Source organism: Mauremys mutica, chromosome 3 (genome assembly GCF_020497125.1).
Source record: "Mauremys mutica isolate MM-2020 ecotype Southern chromosome 3, ASM2049712v1, whole genome shotgun sequence".
Classification (NCBI taxonomy): domain Eukaryota; kingdom Metazoa; phylum Chordata; order Testudines; family Geoemydidae; genus Mauremys; species Mauremys mutica.
Window position 1 is genome coordinate 145,603,998 of NC_059074.1, and position 18,867 is coordinate 145,622,864.

The 18,867-nt window shown below is 45.9% G+C and overlaps 1 long non-coding RNA gene across 2 annotated transcripts in view; it reads left to right on the forward strand.

Moving 5' to 3' along the window:
* Window positions 1-8,246: 8,246 nt before the first annotated feature.
* LOC123367531 overlaps window positions 8,247-18,867 on the forward strand; it is a 66,140-nt gene continuing 55,519 nt past the window's right edge. Inside the window, exon 1 of one of the 2 annotated variants that reach the window (XR_006578514.1) lies at window positions 8,247-8,348. This is a non-coding gene — a long non-coding RNA (uncharacterized LOC123367531). Of the gene's footprint in view, window positions 8,349-17,566; window positions 17,679-18,867 lie in introns of those variants that run through there. The other variant, XR_006578515.1, reaches the window with a different exon arrangement.

An 18,867-nucleotide genomic window follows, 5' to 3' on the forward strand; every position in this document is an offset into this window, starting at 1 on the left:
GTATAGAAAGTGGAGCATTGAGGTGATGTGCTCTTGGTGACCTTTGTTGCTAAGCAGACAGGCTGCTGTACCAAATGGCGCTTTTTCCAGGTACGTGGCTTCCTTTCTAGAGAAGAGTTTCAGTAATTGAACCTTGAGTTCCCAAATGCATGTCTGGGGCTTAGTCTACACTATGAAGTTTTGCTGGCATGGCTATGTCAGGTAGGAGTATGAAAAAATCAGAACACCTAGCCAGCGTAGCTATGTTGGCAAAACTCCTGGTGCAGATGCAACTATGCTGACAGGAGAGTGCTTCAGTGGGTTTAGCTAATGTTGTTTATGACACACCAGAACTGGACACAGTGTTCCAGCTGCAGTCACACCAATGCCAAATGCAGATGTAAAATAACCTCTTTACTCCTACTCAACATTCCCCTTTTACTCATCCTAGGACTGCATTAGCTCTCTTGGCCACAGCATCAAACTGGAACTTCATGTTCTGCTGATTATCAGTGCCAGGTTTACAATGGCTTCATGGAGATGAGCCTTGCACTGCGCCCTGAGACCCTGTCAGCCCGCTGGCTCTCCCCTGCTATCACTTGCTCCTCTCTGCCCCCTGGCCTAGGGTGTCTAGACAGGAAGTGTGAAAAATCGGGATGGGGGCGGGGAGTAATAGGAGCCTATATAAGAAAAAGACCCAAAAATCGGAACTGTCTCTGTAAAATCGGAACATCTGGTCACCCTATCTGGCCCCATCTGCCAGCTTCTCTCTGCCCCATGGTCAGACCCCAGTGCACCTCTGGCTCTGGGCAGTCTCTGCTTCTCATCTCCACCTGAGCCTGGCCAGTCTTGTCCAGTTGGCGGGGGAGGGTGCGGGAGGGCTTGTCCGGGCCCCTCCAGGCAAGTGGGTCCTGAGGGAGCCCAGTCAGGGCAGGCCCTGGCCTGGCTGATTGTGCCACTTCCAAGGAGCTGGAGCAATTCCTGGCCCTGGGACCAGCCCTGGCTGCGCTGCTGGCTCAGCCCGGCATACATGTCGACTCCCAACAGGGCTGGTGAGTGTGGCCAGGAGGCAGGGTGTGGGGGAATGGGTCTCTGGGGAGTCTGGGGATGTGCTGGGCTGTGAGGGAGTGGGGAAGATCTGTGTGTGTTGGGGCACTAGGGAGTGGGGGTTCTGTGGGGGTGCCGGGCAGTTGTGGTGGGGCTGTGAGCAGGGGAGCGCTGGGCAGGGGGGGTGTTGTGCAGGACACTGTGCATTTGTGTCAGGGTCTGGGAGCGGGCCCTGGGCATAGTGGGTTCAGGGGGGCTCTGGCCATAGGGAATCAGGGGGATGTTCTGGTGTTGGAGGGGAGGGGCTGTGTGGTGTGGCATAGGCCCACCCCCGAGGGGAAGGGGCATGCTGGCAGCACAGGACCAGGTGGGCCAGTGTGTGTCTGGCAACTGCCAGTTTGTAAATAGTGCCCTTGCACTGGGCTGGCCGCCCCTGCCATGCGATGCCCCATTGCCTCTGGCTGGCCCCTCGCTCTGGGGACTGACTTCCCCGCACCATGTTCAATTGCCTCCATGGGGGCCCACAAATATGTTTGGCGCCAGGCCCACAAAAGGTTAATCCAGCCCTGCTGATTATCCACCACAGCCCATACATCTTTTTCATTGTCACTGCTTCTCAGGACAGAGGCCCCCATCCTGTAAGTATGGCTTGCATTTTTTTGTTCCTAGATGTGTACATTTAGCCCTCTTTTAATATGTAGAGTTTGCTTACATCCAGATTACCAAGCAATCCCGATTGCTCTGAATCAGTGACTTGCCCTCTTTATTATTTACCACTGCCCCAAGTTTTGTATCATCTGCAAACTTTGTCAGTGATGATTTTATTTTCTTCAATTGATAAAGATGTTAAACACTGTAGGGCCAAGAACCAATCCCTGCAAGATCCCACTGGAAACAAACCTGCTCAGTGATGATTCCCTGTTACATTTTGAACCTTTTTTTTTCAGTTAGCCAGTTTTCAATCCATTTAATGTGTGCCATGTTATTTTTATATTGTTCTAGTTTTTTAATCAACACATCATGCGGCACCAAGTCAAGTGCCTTACAGAAGTCTAACTATATTACGTCAGCACTATTCCCTTTATCAACCAAACTTGTAATCTCATCAAAGAAAGATATCAAGTTAGTTTGAAAGGATTTATTTTCCATAAAACCATGTTGATTTGTATTAATTACATTACTCTTCTTTAGTTCGGTATTAATCAAATCCTGGTGGAATTGGGCAATATTTGCAGCCAGAGCTATTTGGGTATCCGGTATTATTGAGGAGTCTGAAAGGACCTTAATGCTATGAAATAATCTGTGGGTAGATGTTTGGTAGGGAGGTGAGTTTTTTCAAAGCATTTCCCCTTTTTTGCCAACAAGATTGCCTTTGTGCCTGAGTTCATCTTCCATCAGGTGCTGATCTTGCTTCAGCACTGAGAAGATTGAAGATGTTGCTGCTTATATTTGATAGGTTAGGGGGTCTATTACAGGAGTGGGTGGGTGAGGTTTTGTGGCCTGCAATGTGCAGGAGATCAGACTAGATTATCATGATGGTGCCTTCTGACCATAAAGTCTATGATATAGAGCAGTGGCTCTCAACCTTTCCAGACTACTGTATCCCTTTCAGGAGTCTGATTTGTCTTGAGTATCCCCAAGTTTCACCTCACTTAAAAATTACTTGCTTACAAAATCAGACATAAAAATACAAAAGTGTCACAGCACACTAGTACTGAAAATCTGCTTACTTTCTCATTTTTAACAATAAACCAATAAAATAAATCAATTGGAATATAAATATTGTACTTACATTTCAGTGTATACTATATAGAGAAGTATAAACAAGTCATTATCTATATGAAATTTTAATTTGTACTGACTTCCTCGTGCTTTTTATGTAGCCTGTTGTAAAACTAGACAAATATTTAGATGAGTTGATGAACCTCTTGGAAGACCTCTGCGTACCCCTAAGGATACACGTACCCATGGTTGAGAACCACTGATATAGAGAACCTATATAAATGCATGTATGCACATATTGTGTGTACATCCCAAGCTGTCCAGTCAGCTCCCCCAATGGCCTCATGCAGATAGTGAAAAAGATAGGGGACAGGATCATGGTCCATGCTCCTCTAAGTGTGAAGGCTTGACGTAGGGGATTTTCTAGGGCCTGGATTGGAACCACAAAGTGTTACGTGTTGCAATTCTGTTTGTCTTAAAGCCTAACCTGTAGGTGCCTAGAAAATCACTAGAATCCAAAATGCTGAGTTAGGCTGCTAGGTTCCCTGTACAATCAAAGAGCATAGGCAACCCATGGGGTGGCATGCAAGGTCAAGTGCCCCCCCGCCCCGATTTCTGCTTGGCCTGCCGGGCGGGGGAGAAAGAGGAGCTCCCTTCTGCTGCACGTGCCTCTTGGCATGCTCAGCAAGGCTGGCTTTATGAATGGCAGGGCCCGATTTGAATACCCAGCAGCGGTCCGGGGCTTCAGCGGCACTTCGGCAGCACTTTGGTGGCGGGGGGTCCGCTCAGAATCTTCTGTGGCACCGAAGGACACCTCCCCCCCCCACTGAAATGCCGCCGAAACCCCAGAGCGGACCCCCACACACCGCCAAAATGCTGCCAAAGCCCCAGGGTGGACACCACCACCCCGCCGCCGGATGAGTAAAAAAAAAATAATTAAAAGACGCCTAAGGCATGGGGCCCCGTTAGGCGCGGGGCCCAATTCTGGGGAATTGGCTTAAAGCTGGCCCTGATGCTCAGCCCCTGTCTCTGGCAGCTGGACCCGGGTGGGGAGTGGGCCACCACTGCCTTCCTACCTGGGCTCTCTCTCAGGCAGCAACCCAGAGCAGCCAGCTTCTGAGAAGGGGCTCCCTCCCCTCCCGCTCCCCATCTGGGCCCGGTTGCCAGGGAGAGCAGCCGAACGTGTTGGGGGAGCAGGTGCAGCGGGAGAAGGACAGAGCACCACCCCACCCCCACAGGTAACTCTGGTGGGGTGGGAACAGCGCAGCAGCCCTGGGCTTGGCGCAGGGCAGGGTGTCACTGGGGAAGGTGCCAGAAGCAGGTTCCCTGGCCTCTGCTCAGCCAGAGGTAGGGGCATTGCTTGTGCCCCGCGTCTCCCTTGATGAGGTGTCTGTGAGCTCTGGGGAGACACTGGTGCTGTGAGTCTCCTCAGGCCGGGACTGGCCCCAGCCAGGCCCGGAGGCACCTGCTCCCCGCTCCTGAGGCCCAGCCCCCCAGAAGCCCGTGGGATTGGCCGACCTGGCCCAAGGAGGTGGGGCTGGAAGTTCCTCACAGAGGAGATGTGGGGCGATCAGGTGTCCTTCCCTTTACATCGTGTTCCCTCCCACCACCACCACCACCATTACCCGAATCAGGAGGCATGAGTCATCTATGGAGCAGCAAGAGATGGGCACTTAAGAATGGGATCTACAAAAGACAGCACACTAAGTTGAGAGCTGCCTAAGCTAGCCAGTGACAGATGGTGAGAAGAAGGGTATGTCCTCACAGAGTTCGGCACCTAAAGCTGCAGGTAGCTGCTGATCTCTGCTAGTGATCCACATGCAGTACCTAAAACATTCTTGTAACTCCACAACAAATTGCTGGGGAGAGGCAGGGGCCTCCTTTATAATCTTTATTCCAGTGGTTCAATTCTTCCCTTTGTCTGATGAGGAGAAGGGATTTGAACAGGGGACTCCCATCTCTGAATGGGGTGCCCTAGCCAGGGGACTATAGAGTTAATCCCACTGTGTTTTATGCCTAATTATTCAATTAATGTGGAATGGCTTCAATAGGAGAGATTGACAGAGCCCCACATCAGGAAGTTCCATAGCTCAATGATTAAGGCGCTCACATGAGTGGAGGGAAATCTCTGTTCAAATTCTATCTCCTTGTCAGTCAGAGGGAGGAACTGAAGTGGGGTCTCCCACCTCCTAGGCGAGTGCTCTAACTATTGTGCTACAGCAGGCTATAATGGACAGTGTCTTTCCATTCTGTATGGAGATAAATGTGCTCAGGCCCCACAGGAGAGAGGCAGAGGAATGCCTATCTTCCCCTCCTTTGAGGATTGTGGTACGGTTTAGGCATGAGATAAGCATCCAGACACCTGCCTGAGGAAGCAGTGAGCATGCCTAGAGGTAAAGATATAGGCTCATAGGGAACTTTTACAGTGAAAATTTAGACACAGAGTGTATTTAGGTGCCTAAAAGTGTAGACGGCAGCTGAGCCAGGGGGTTTGTGATCACAGTAGTGCCTAAAACTGGAACTCAGGTACCTTTGTGATTCTCTTTGTCCCTCCATTTTTTACCTGGCTCCCCCAGCTCCCCAAGGCCCCTTGTCAACATAACTGCTTCAAGAGTCAGGCTAACGCTTCCCAGAAGACCGCCCCCCCACACACTTTCCCTAGCCAACCACTGCTCCTGGAATCCTGCTTCCCCCTCAGGGGCCTTCATAGCATGGAGAGGGAAGCAATGTAAGTTTTACTTATGCTACCACTCCAGAGGCTTGGAGAGTGTAGAAATCTGGTAGACCTGGACCATCACTAGGTGTTTCCTCAGGATTGGAAAAGAAGGGAGCGTGCCACAGCTGCAGCACTCCTTCTTTTCAGAAGTGGCAGCTTTGCATGTTTTGTGTGGATACGGCCATTTGTGCTAATTCTCATTTTCCTTGAGTTTATTTTTCCTTATGAACAGGGAAAAATCAATGCTGAGTCTACTTAGATGGATCCGATTTCAAAATCCTGGCCCCACTGAAAACATTGGCAAAACTCCCATTGAGTTCAGTGGGGCCACCATTTCACCCCTAGAGTATAATGCTGCAGCTGCCGTTTGTTATCCTCTTTGGCAAAACAACAAACCTTGCGTGTGGTTTATTTCCATGGCCAGTTTTCATATTGGTAACAGAAGGTGCAGTAGAGAGAGCTGTTACAACAAAAAGACAGATCCTCAGCTGGTGTAAATTGTCAGAACTTCTTGAAACCAACTTACACCAGCTGAGGATTTGCCCCAGAGATTTAAAATAGAGGAACAGCCCATGTTTTAGGAAATCTAAATGTGTGAGAAGTAATTTAATGGTTGATTTAGTTTTAAAGTCCAGCAACTACTAACTGCTTCATTTTTTGTTGTGGAAGTTCTGTTTCCCTCTTCTTCCCTGCAACACTCAGGACTATACTCAAGGAACTGAATAAAGTATATTGTAAAGCGTATCAGAGTTTTCATGAAATGAAGCCATTGTTGTATGTTATTGGTTATAAATATAGACCCCACAAGCAAGGGAGTAATGTGGAAAACTGATGGAAACTTGTATTAAAATATGATACCTTGCAAATTAACTTCTACAGGCAGCAAGAACTAATGCATTGTGAGCAAAACAGTACTTTCACTATAAATCTTTTAAAAGAAAAAAAACAGGTTCAGAGGAAAATGTCCGCAGTGAAATCACTGATGGCTTTGGCCTTTACCATGTTAGGTATTACTAATTAAAGAGCTGAAGAGTTTTAGATTAATAACTTCATGGTAAGTCATTCTGAAGCAGCTTGGGGTTTTTTTTCTGATGTTTTTAATTTATTCTGGTTGCACTATAATGTGATTGTTTTATTGAAGTGGAGGGAAAAATAAACTGAGGTGGTTTTGGTTTTTTAGGATATAAATAGTTCAATGTGATATGAATAATGAAGTGAGAAGCAACCAGAGGTGGCTGGTGTTAGAGCTTAGTGACATTAAAATGGAATTTCACTCTTTCCTCCATAGCTCAGCACCTGGCAGGTGATGATTTTATGGAAAAAAGCTGCATAAAAATACCATTTATTGCAGAACATAATTTATACCTCTTACTATAATAAATAAAAGCCACAGAAGTTTAGCAACAAAGTTTAAAGTTATTTTAAGAAATGAAAGGGATTCCCTTCAAAGTGTTAATGAATGTCGCAGGAGACAATGAAATAGCCAATGCATAGTGTTTACACTGCAATTAATACTTCTGTTTCTTTTAATAAAACTAGCTACTGTATTTTAAATTTGTTTTATTTAAAAAGGTATAAAATATTATTTTGTCCCTATTCAAGGAAGTAGGAATAAATAATTGATTTAAATGTATAGGTGCAGACAGTATGTTAACTTGCTGTCTTCAGTTTTTACTTTCACTTCCCTCTCAATTGAGTCTTAAAGAATAATTGAGTAGCAGAGCATATCTTGATTGAAATAACAGAACATTGCAATAACATTCTCTCAAACTCATCTTCTGTCATTTAACACTTTATCACACTTAATTTGTATGTTCCATAACAGTAAAAGATGTGACAACTTAAAATAAATATAAAAAGTTTTATATCATTGATGGAGATCCTTTCTTTTTAAGTTAAAAACCAAAGAGTCAGTCCAACTTTAAAAAGTAGGTGACAAACGACATTTAGCAGCTCATTCATTGTCTTTGACAGAGTCCCTTTTGTAAGAGAATAAAGGTCATTGATGGTAGCTGCATTTAAATAGCTTGCCTTCAAATTGTATTGCACAATAATCTCTGACAAGAAGGTTTGTGGAATAACAGGGGAAGGGACCACTGTTTTATTATTATTTTTTTATTTTTGGATGTGCCACAGATTTGCTTAAGCTTCGTCTATAATAGAAGCTTTTGATGATTTAACTATAGTGCAGTAATTAGAGCTGCAAACCCCACTTCATGTGGATACAGTTATATTAATATGAAAGTGCTTATACTGGTATTGCTTATTCTGGTTTGGGAAGTATATGTTATCTTTATATACTGGTATAACTATCTCTACACTAGGGGCTTTACCATTATAACTATTTTGGTAAAAAGTCTCACCCCTAACCAGAATAGTTATATCAGAACAACATTTAGACCAGACCTTAGAGCTAGATGCACAATACCTAACCTCTAGGTGGCCTGCTGGCCAAGTGAATTCTCAGCTCTGAGTTAGGCATCCAGGGCATGTCTACACAGCCCATACAAGTGAGCCTCCCTTCTCAGCTGTAAACCCTCTCCTGGAGTTAGGTACGTAAGTCAAGGCAGCTGCTTAGATAGCCCATGTCCTAGCAGCTGAAACACAGACCTTTCTTGCAGGGGGAGATAGCAAGGGACACACTCACCCTAGTATAGGCAATAATCCAGTGGTTAGGGCACTCACCTGGGATATGAGAGACCTGGGTTCAGGTCCCTGCCCTGCCTGATTGGGAGAAGGCATTTGAATCCACCTGTGTTCTAGATGAATCCCCTAAGCACCAGGCTGTTGGCTATTCTGGGGCATGTCTTTCTCAATTTCTCCTTTGGAAGCTGTTCCCCATCATATAAGTAGTAGACCAGTGGCTGGAGCGCCCATATTTCAGGTGAGTGCCCTAACCACTAGGAGATATGCATGTACATAAGCAACCTACCACCCTGGCTGTCTTTTGTGACAGTTATCAGGTCCTAGGTATGCTCTGAGAAAGCCTACAGGATCAGGCCCCACTGGTGAGAGCGGCAGGGGAACACCTAGTTGGAGAATCCCACTTCAGGGCTTCAGCTTGAAGTAGAGCTCTGAGCAGCTCATTAGTTGTGGAATGGCATCAGCACTTAAGTAGTTTTGTGAACACCTATTGTGGAAAACTAGATGCCTGCGGAGTTAGGTGGCAGCTGAGCAGTAGTTTTGACAATGTCAGTGGTACCTAAATGTTGAACTTTGCCAGCTAAAGAGGCAGTTAGGTACCTAAGTCCCTTTGTGGATCTGTCCCTTAGAGACTTGTCAAATCTCTTAACTTCTCTGAAAAAGTGAGATCGTCTCCTCTTGGAAATAACTCTGATTCACCAAGTCATGTAGCTCCACTAGTGCTGATTCTTAGACAAGGGCAAGATGATTTGAGCTAATCAAGTTTTATGTGACAATTGCATCTGATATTGTTCCAGAGGCTATTTGTATGAGTTGAGCCTCAGGGCTCATGACACAGGAAATGCCTCTACAGATGAACCACAGACTCTGAGTGAAGACTGCAGCCACAGTATTACTATATATTCCTGACATCTTCCCTCTTTATTAAGTATCTATTCATGGTATTCTAATCCTATAGGTGTTGGCTAATAATATTTAGCATTTACATAACTGTCCAACTTCAAAGCATTGGGTTAACATTACCTAACTAATCTACCTATCCAGGGTGCTGTGTACATTAATGTTACTATCCCCATTTTTTTAGGTGGGGAAACTAAGACAAAGAAGTTGTGACTAGTCCAAGTCGACAGTGTTTCAGTGCTTGAGCTAGCATTTGAATTTAGAAGATCTTGGCTCTCAGTCTTATGCTTAGTGGCAACACCAGAGAACAGGTGTTGTCTATCTGTAAGGAGAAGGGCAGACAAGGCATCCAAAACCCTAAGTGTCTGATGTCTACACTGCAATTAAACACACACAGCTGGCCTGTGTCAGCTGATGCAGGTTCAGACTAAGAGGTTGTAAAATTGCAGCCCAAGCCTGAATATCTACACCACAATTTTCCAGCCGTGCAGCCTGAGCCCTGTGAGCCCAATTCAATTGATGTTGTGTATTTGGTTGTCATGGTTTTTGTTGCTATGGCAACTGAGTTAGATTATTATGGGTTAGCTCAGCCAGCTTCAGCCGGCTGAGTGAGCTCTCTCTCTCTGTAAATAAAATGGTGGTTTTGTTAGCTGTCAGCTCTCTGGCCTCAACTGATTTCTTCCTAAACTGGCTCCCCCCAAGGATATAACAAGTGGCGACGAGGGTGAGATTCCGGTGCTGCTCCAGTAACAGAAGGAAGTAGAAGTCAAGGTAAAGAACAAACAAACAAAAAAGCTGCTTGTTGCACTGACTGTGAAAGTGAAACTAAATCATGGCTACTCTGACCAGGCCACTGGAACCTTTTGATGAGAATATAGAGCAGTGGCATGTGTATACTGAGCGTTTTGAGCTTTTTTTTATTGCAAATGACATTACAGAAGCGAAGAAGGTGCCAATATTCTTAAGTGTTGTAGGGGCTAAAACCTACTCCCTGCTACGCAGCTTACTACACCCTGTTAAGCCAGCAACTAAATCTTACAGTGACATTGTGGAAATCCTGGGGTCCCATTTTTCCCCCAAACCACTGGTAATTGCTGAAAGATATAGGTTCCACAAAAGAGACCAAAAGGAAGATGAAACAGTTGTACAATTTGTAGCCATTTTAAAAAAGCTAGCAGAACACTGTGAATTTAAAGAAATGTTAAATGATGCCCTGTGTGACAGGTTAGTGTGTGGCCTCTACAGTGAAGCTATACGGAAGCGCCTACTGACAGAGGCTCAGCTTACCTTACAGAAGGCTGTTGATATTGCTGTCTCCATGGAACTGGCTACAAGGGAGGCGCAATACATCGGTGCATCCCCTAGGGTGCAAAAAGTGTCACAAGAACCGACCCACAAAACTGTGCAGAGTCAAGAATGTTACCGCTGTGGTAAGCCGGGTCACCAGGCATCAGAATGCTGGTGTAAGGACCTGGTGTGTCGACACTGTGGCAAAAAGGGACACATTGAGTGTGCCTGTAAACAAAAGAAAAAGAGGCCTGTGGTCTGGCCGACAAAAAGAGGAACCCTGCATACCCTAGAGCAGACCCAGGATGATCAAGGTGACACCTCATCGCAAGAGGAAGTGCCACTGCATGTTTTGTCTTTGGCAATGGGCTCACATGAATACTGGGTAACCCCGTTATTGGATGGCAAACCTATACGCATGGAACTGGACACCGGTGCAACTGTCTCGCTGGTCTCAGAGACTGTGTATAAAGAAAAGCTACAGCATCTTCCACTTAAGGCAACAAAAACTGTTCTGAAGACGTATACGGGAGAAGCTGTGCCCATGTTGGGCACTATTGATGTTGAGGTGGAGCTCAATGGACAGGCTGCTAAATTGCCACTGTTTGTGGTGAGAGGTAACTACCCAGCCCTAATGGGTAGGTCTTGGCTTGGGAAGATTCAACTGAACTGGGCAGAAGTGCACCGGATGACTAAAGAAGAAACCAGTCTAACCCCTATACTAAGGAAACATGCTGCTGTTTTTGGAGATGATTTGGGAAGTATGAAGGGAATCACCGTGACATTGAACATTAAACCTGACAGTCCACCAAAACATCTGAAAGCCCGAACTGTGCCATATGCCATCAGGCCAAAAGTTGAAGCAGACCTGGTGCGCCTGGTCACCAATGGAGTCCTAATACCAGTTACCCATAGCTCATGGGCCACTCCTATCGTTCCAATCGTGAAGAAAGATGGTTCTCTCCGGATTTGCGGTGATTTTAAAGTCACTGTCAACCCAGTGTTGTGTGCAGAGCAATACCCGCTTCCCCGCATCGATGACCTCTTCGCAGGCCTGGCTGGTGGACAAAAGTTCAGTAAGATTGATCTGAGTCAAGTATATTTACAGATGCACGTCGATGAAAAGTCCCAAGAGCTGTTGACTATTGCGACTCATAAGGGGCTTTATCGATACTGTTGTGTATTTGGTTGTCATGGTTTTGTTGCTATGGCAACTGAGTTAGATTATTATGGGTTAGCTCAACCGGTTTCAACCGGCTGAGGAGCTCTCTGTATATATGTAAATAAAATGGAGGTTTTGGTTAGCTGCCTGCTCTCTGGCCTCAAGTGATTGCTTCCTACACCGGCTGCCCCAGGGATACAACACTGGCGACGAGGGTGAGACTCCGGTGCTGCTCCAGTAACAGAAGGAAGTAGAAGTTAAGGTAAAGAACAAACAAACAAAAAAGCTGCTTGTTTGCACTGACTGTGAAAGTGAAACTAAAAATCATGGCTACTCTGACCAGGCCCCTGGAGCCTTTTGATGAGAATACAGAGCAGTGGCATGTGTATACTGAGCGTTTTGAGCTTTTTGGTATTGCAAATGACATTACAGAAGCGAAGAAGGTGCCAATATTCTTAACTGTTGTAGGGGCTAAAACCTACTCTATGCTACGCAGCTTACTACACCCTGTTAAGCCTGAGACTAAATCTTACAGTGACATTGTGGAAATCCTGGGGTCTCATTTCTCCCCAAAACCACTGGTAATTGCTGAAAGATATAGGTTCCACAAAAGAGACCAAAAGGAAGATGAAACAGTTGTACAATTTGTAGCCATTTTAAAAAAGCTAGCAGAACACTGTGAATTTAAAGAAATGTTACATGATGCCCTGCGTGACAGGTTAGTGTGTGGCCTGTACAGTGAAGCTATATGGAAGCGCCTACTGACAGAGGCTCAGCTTACCTTACAGAAGGCTGTTGATATTGCTGTCTCCATGGAACTGGCTACAAGGGAGGCACAATACATCGGTGCACCCCCTAGTGTGCAAAAAGTGTCACAAGAACCGACCCACAAAACTGTGCAGAGTCAAGAATGTTACCGCTGTGGTAAGCCGGGTCACCAGGCATCAGAATGCTGGTGTAAGGACCTGGTGTGTCGACACTGTGGCAAAAAGGGACACATTGAGTGTGCCTGTAAACAAAAGAAAAAGAGGCCTGTGGTCTGGCCGACAAAAAGAGGAACCCTGCATACCCTAGAGCAGACCCAGGATGATCAAGGTGACACCTCATCGCAAGAGGAAGTGCCACTGCATGTTTTGTCTTTGGCAATGGGCTCACATGAATACTGGGTAACCCCGTTATTGGATGGCAAACCTATACGCATGGAACTGGACACCGGTGCAGCCGTCTCACTGATCTCCGAGACTGTGTATAAAGAAAAGCTACAGCATCTTCCGCTTAAGGCAACAAAAACTGTTCTGAAGACGTATACGGGAGAAGCTGTGCCTATGCTGGGCACTATTGATGTTAAGGTGGAGCTCAATGGACAGGTGGCTAAATTGCCACTGTTTGTGGTGAGAGGTAACTACCCAGCCTTAATGGGTAGGTCTTGGCTTGGGAAGATTCAACTGAACTGGGCAGAAGTGCACCGGATGACTAAAGAAGAAACCAGTCTAACCCCTATACTAAGGAAACATGCTGCTGTTTTTGGAGATGATTTGGGAAGTATGAAGGGAATCACTGTGACATTGAACATTAAACCTGGCAGTCCACCAAAATATCTGAAAGTCCGAACTGTGCCATATGCCATCAGGCCAAAAGTTGAAGCAGACCTGGAGCGCCTGGTCACCAATGGAGTCCTAATACCAGTTACCCATAGCTCATGGGCCACTCCTATCGTTCCAATCCTGAAGAAAGATGGCTCTCTCCGGATTTGCGGTGATTTTAAAGTCACTGTCAACCCAGTGTTGTGTGCAGAGCAATACCCGCTTCCCCGCATCGATGACCTCTTCGCAGGCCTGGCTGGGGGACAAAAGTTCAGTAAGATTGATCTGAGTCAAGCATATTTACAGATGCACGTCGATGAAAAGTCCCAAGAGCTGTTGACTATTGTGACTCATAAGGGGCTTTATCGATACTGTCGTCTACCCTTCGGAATAACATCTGCTCCCGCCCTGTTCCAGAGGGCTATGGACCAGATCTTGTGTGGCTTGTCAGGAGTTCAGTGCTATCTGGATGATATCCTGGTCACTGGAAGAAATGAAGAGGATCACTTAAAGAATTTAGAGGCTACCCTACAAAGACTGGAAGAGTATGGCCTACGAGTTCGCAAAGACAAGTGTGAATTCTTCAAGCCCTCTGTTGAATATTTGGGACACATCATTGATTCTGCAGGTCTTCATAAGGCCCCTGCAAAAGTTAAAGCTATTGTGGAGGCTCCCCCACCTCGAAATGTAAGCCAGCTGCGCTCGTTTCTAGGACTCCTGAACTATTATGGAAAGTTCATCTCACAGTTAGCCACAGTGCTAAAACCACTTCATGAGCTCCTTGGGCAGAAAAAGGCCTGGAAGTGGACTGAAGCCTGTGATGTTGCATTTAACAAAGCTAAGGATGCATTGCTAAATTCTGAAGTTCTAACGCACTTTGATCCATCCTTACCACTGCAATTGGCCTGCGACGCCTCCCCTTATGGAGTGGGAGCAGTCGTGTCACATATTATGCCTTCAGGAGAAGAGAGACCTATTGCTTTTGCTTCACGCACTCTAAGCAAAGCAGAAACTAACTACGCCCAAATCGAACGTGAGGCATTAGGAATTGTTTTTGGAATTCGGAAGTTTCATCAGTACCTGTTTGGGCGAAAGTTTACTCTTCTCACAGACCATCGACCTCTGACATCAATTTTTGGACCCTACACAGGCATTCCCCCATTAGCTGCTAGTCGTATGCAACGTTGGGCATTGTTACTTTCAGCACACACATATGAAATCAAATATCAGAAATCCACTCTGCACGGCAATGCAGATGGCCTCTCAAGGTTGCCTTTGCCGGTCAAACATCAAGATAGTGCCCAAAAGGAAATCTTCTACTTTGAACAGGTAGAGAATACACCCATCACTGCTACTCAGATAAAGAAGGCAACTCGCGTTGACCCAGTATTGTCCCAAGTTATGGACCTGGTGATGCATGGAAAAACTCGACAAACCTCTCCGGTCTCATCCGACCTTGTTCCCTACATGTCCAAGCGGACGGAGTTATCGGTCCAATCTGGTTGTTTGTTGTGGGGGAGACGTGTCATTATTCCACCACCACTGAGATCACAGATGTTAGAACAGCTACATTCCGGTCACTGTGGAATAGTGCGCATGAAGGAAATTGCACGAAGCTATTTTTGGTGGCCTGGATTGGACAGCGCTATTGAAGAGAAGGCAAAAGCTTGTATGTCATGTCAGGGTGTGAGGAATGCACCCCAGTGGGCACCCCTACACCCATGGGACTGGCCTGAAAACCCATGGCAACGTATTCACGTTGACTTTGCTGGCCCCCTTGAAGGAAGCATGTTCTTGGTGGCAATAGATGCCCATTCTAAATGGCCAGAAGTCTCTATAATGCAGTCCACTTCTGCAGAGAGTACTATCCAAAAACTACGAGGACTCTTTAGTCGTTTTGGTCTGCCAGAACAACTTGTGAGCGACAACGGACCGCAGTTCGTTTCTCAGGAGTTTCAAAATTTTATGAAGGCAAATGGGATACACCACATCACGTCAGCACCATATCATCCGTCCACCAACGGATTAGCTGAAAGATTTGTGCAGACAATGAAAAACGCTTTGAAATCAGCAAGGGGACAACACTCCATTCAAAAGTGTCTGGATACCTTTTTACTTTCCTACAGAAACACACCTCATGCTACGACCCACGCATCTCCGGCCTTTCTAATGATGGGACGACAGCTGCGCACTTGCTTTGATCTGCTGAAACCTTCTGAACCCCGACAAATTGTGCAACATCAGCAGCATTATCAAGTCATCAGACGGGCACCCAGAGCAAAAGACCGAACCTTTAGCCCGGGACAGCCAGTTTTGGCTCGGAATTATACTTCCAGAGCTAAATGGGTCCCGGCCACAGTCATCACTCAAACAGGACCTGTTTCCTACACAGTCCGGACTGCAGAGAATCTTACCTGGCGGCGACATGTAGATCAGCTGTTGCCAGGTCATGCCAGTCCTCAGGACCCATCTGCAGTTGAGGGGTCTGACTTCACCTCTTCTGGTGAGGCACCGAATCACGAGTCACCTGTTCCTGACTGTTCTCCTCCATTACTGCCGGCGGCTGAGATACCCCTTTGCCCAGCACGAGCTGATAGCACCTCCTCACCCGTTCGTGCTGCGGACCCTGAGCCCCTAGTGCTTTCGGGTGCAATAACACAAGAAGTTCGCCGTAATCCACCTAGAGACAGAAGGCCTCCTCATCGGCTGGATCTTTAGCTAGGGCAAACCCACGGTTATGGGGCAAAATAATCCCCAGGGTTTAGCCGGGAATGGAGGCAGTCTACCCTCCTTCTCTAGTCTAGTGTGTGTTTTATTTAGGGGATGTTCTTATTAGGGGGGGAGGAATATGTTGTGTATTTGGTTGTCATGGTTTTTGTTGCTATGGCAACTGAGTTAGATTATTATGGGTTAGCTCAGCCAGCTTCAGCCGGCTGAGTGAGCTCTCTCTCTCTGTAAATAAAATGGTGGTTTTGTTAGCTGTCAGCTCTCTGGCCTCAACTGATTTCTTCCTAAACCGGCTCCCCCCAAGGATATAACAATTGACATACCCATAGAGAACTGGGTCAGCTCCACTGATCTGCATGCTGCCGGTAGAGGCAAAAGGAAATGACCATACACAGACAGTTTAAGATTTAGAAGGATCAGTTGTTGAAGGTTCAGTGCAAGAATTGTGCCTTAGTTAGGGACACTACTGCATTCTTCTGTCACACTGCGTGATCCTCAGACTTTTACTGGCATAGGTGGAATCGACTGCAAGGAAAGGAGTGGTGGGGCTGCCAATTCCATGCCAGGGGCAGAAGCAAGTTCAATAGATGGAAAAATGCCTGATACTTGGTATTTTGTGCTTCTGTTCTGGTGGAGGCTCTAGGGTTGGTGCTTCTCTATCTTTTTTAGGGGGCAGTAGCTTGAACCTGTGCATGCAGTTCAGCTGGTCCCTCCCATAACAGGAGACAGGAGAGCCCACTCTAGCAACAGCCTGGGAGGGGTAAAGCAGAGATGAAGTTCTCTTTCCTCTGTGGCAAAGTCCCAATATAGCAGCTGGACCCCTGCCTGTCAGCAGCTGCTGCTGTCTTCTGTCCCCAGTTTAATTTTAAAAACATCTTAGCTTTGATCCATGTTTAGTTATATTGGCACATAGAGCAATAATGAAAATTCAGCCTTACAACCTACAGACTGTGTCCGTGCTAGCAGGTAGCAACAGAGCATAAATCCTATTGACGTCAATAGGAATTTCACCCTGAGGGCAAAATTGGTGCAGATACCCACTGATAAATATATTTTGAAGAATAAGCTGTCATATGAATGACTTAATATGTTAACCTCAGTGGGGAACTGTCTATTTAAATGCTGCCTAAACATTACTCTCTGATGTGTCAAACAGCATGGTCTCAGGTAATATAAATAAATGCCTAAAATAGCCTCTCTTTTTTTATTGTTTTCAGTAGTTCCTGCATTGTGCTAGGCACTGTACAAACAAATAGGACGACACGCACACACTCAGGGCTATCTCTGTCCCTCCTCCTTAGGTCCTGTGCAGAGCATAGCTCAGTTGGACCTCATTTTGGCACCAGACATTTTTACATGTACTTAATTTTAAGTAGGTGAGTAATCAGTTGAAGATAAATCAAGTCAAGCATATGTGTAAGTCTTTGCAAGATCAGGCCTTTTACTGTTACACCAATGCAACCCTGCTAAAATACAGGTGGCTGTCCTGATGTAAATATGACAAAAATACTGGCCCAGTCTTCTCTTGTGAGTGTTTTATAGGAGAGGAAAATACATTGGCAACTAGTAGGGGCTGAATCCCATGGCTTTGCCACAAGAGCTGAGCAAGCAAGGAGCAGCATGTTGTTGCACTGTCCCTAGAGCAGCCTAGAAGGGAGATTAGGGTTGGTGTGACCTTTTATGGTTGCTGGGTAGGGCCATAACTGTAACTATTCAGCTGCCTTCTAACTGATGAGATGATAAACCAGGAGGCAGCTCAGTTAAGTGGGAGGCTCCTTCAGGAGACCCTGGATCAGGGAAAGGAGCTGGAGGGCTTGCCACATATGCTGGATGAAAAGCCTGGTTGGGGATACCTGCTGTGTAGGCAGCTGCAAAAGACCTCTGAAGCAAAGGTCTGAGGAAGGGTCAGGTGGTAGGACTTGCTTTACCTGCCTTGACTGATGTTGAACTGTTTGTGTTTGAACAATAATGCATCTCTTGGAAAAGGAAATGAAATACTTGGTGGTCGCCTCATTGATGCACTGGCTAATTAGTTGGCCTGCTTGCATACATGACAGTAAGGAAACTGAGGCAGAGACAGGGTCTGAGACAGAGACAGGGCCAGGTTTAAGGCAACCCTGTTGTGCATGCATTCTGGCTCCTTATTCGCTGGCTGCTACAGGGAGGAAGTACATTGTGCCAGGTATAGACCCAACAATTTCTGTTCCCTGGTGTGCTAGCACAGCTATGCTGACTAGCACACTGGAGTGGGGGACGACAGAATGAAGATTCTTGCCCAATTTCATCTCTCTCCACCCACCTGCATGGGATAGGAGAATGCAGCAGCTTTGCAAAGCTGCCTTTTCCTCTCCTGTGCTACTGCCCATGATGCAGGTAGTGGGTGCAGAGGCCTAAAAGGCATTATCTGACACCACTGTGCCACAGTGCTAGCTGGGCCACAATTGGCTCTAAAATGTAATAATAAAAATTAACTGGTGAACAAATATATTTAAGAATCACTACTGAGGCAAAATAACCATATTTTATGGAGTGGTTTTATTATGAATGCAAACAAGATAATATCACCTAACAAAAATCTTCAGCTATCACTTTAGTAAAAAAAAATAAAAATATGCTGCTGGTTTTGCGAGCGAGTTTCAGAGCTAAGCAATTTCAGAGGGTGATTATGTAGCAGAGTTCTGGAAACCTTCTGTCCGTTGCAGCTCCCAGATATTAACACAAGATGCAGACTAAACATTTGTACCCTGCTTGTGCTGCCAGCTGACAAATGAAGGTAATTAATGAGTAGTTATAAGGTGGAAGAGTCTGGAAAATTGCAAGCTTTGTCATCTGAAATGCCCAGCACTGACGCCAGCATATTGGTTCAATTGCATTAGTTTTTCAAAATAATCTGGTATGGTTGTGTATTGTATATTGAATCTTACAGATTTTTTTCTTTCCTATTTCCTTTTATATAAAATTCTCCTACCCGTACATTTATTGCTGGCAGGATAGTAGGTGAAAGAAATATCACATGCACTGATTCCAGCCATACGAGTCAGCTGGTGACAGGATTAAACACTATTCAGTTTTTATGAAGTTGGGTGTCAGCTCTCCATTTT